Genomic DNA, 953 nt, shown 5'->3' with positions numbered 1-953 from the left:
ACGTTTCACCGACTCATGCATACTGGTAAGGAACGTTTCATCCACTCATGCATACTGGTAAGGAACGTTTCATCCACTCATGCATACTGGTAAGGAACGTTTCATCCACTCATGTATACTGGTAACGTAAGTTTCACCGACTCATGTATACTGGTAAGGAACGTTTCATCCGACTCATGCATACTGGTAAGGAACGTTTCATCCACTCATGTATACTGGTAAGGAACGTTTCATCCACTCATGTATACTGGTAAGGAACGTTTCATCCACTCATGTATACTGGTAAGGAACGTTTCATCGACTCATGCATACTGGTAAGGAACGTTTCATCGACTCATGCATACTGGTAAGGAACGTTTCATCGACTCATGTATACTGGTAAGGAACGTTTCATCCACTCATGCATACTGGTAAGGAACTGGTAAGGAACGTTTCATCGACTCATGTATACTGGTAAGGAACGTTTCATCCACTCATGTATACTGGTAAGGAACGTTTCATCCGACTCATGCATACTGGTAAGGAACGTTGCACCGACTCATGCATACTGGTAAGGAACGTTTCATCCACTCATGTATACTGGTAAGGAACGTTTCCCCGACTCATGCATACTGGTAAGGAACGTTTCACCGACTCATGCATACTGGTAAGGAACGTTTCATCCACTCATGTATATACTGGTAAGGAACGTTTCACCGACTCATGCATACTGGTAAGGAACGTTTCACCGACTCATGTATACTGGTAAGGAACGTTTCATCGACTCATGCATACTGGTAAGGAACGTTTCATCGACTCATGTATACTGGTAAAAAACGTTTCATCCACTCATGTATACTGGTAAGGAACGTTTCATCGACTCATGCATACTGGTAAGGAACGTTTCACCGACTCATGCATACTGGTAAGGAACGTTGCATCGACTCATGTATACTGGTAAGGAACGTTTCATC

Source organism: Tachypleus tridentatus, chromosome 7 (assembly GCF_004210375.1).
Source record: "Tachypleus tridentatus isolate NWPU-2018 chromosome 7, ASM421037v1, whole genome shotgun sequence".
Taxonomy (NCBI): domain Eukaryota; kingdom Metazoa; phylum Arthropoda; class Merostomata; order Xiphosura; family Limulidae; genus Tachypleus; species Tachypleus tridentatus.
This window is presented reverse-complemented; position numbering follows the sequence as displayed.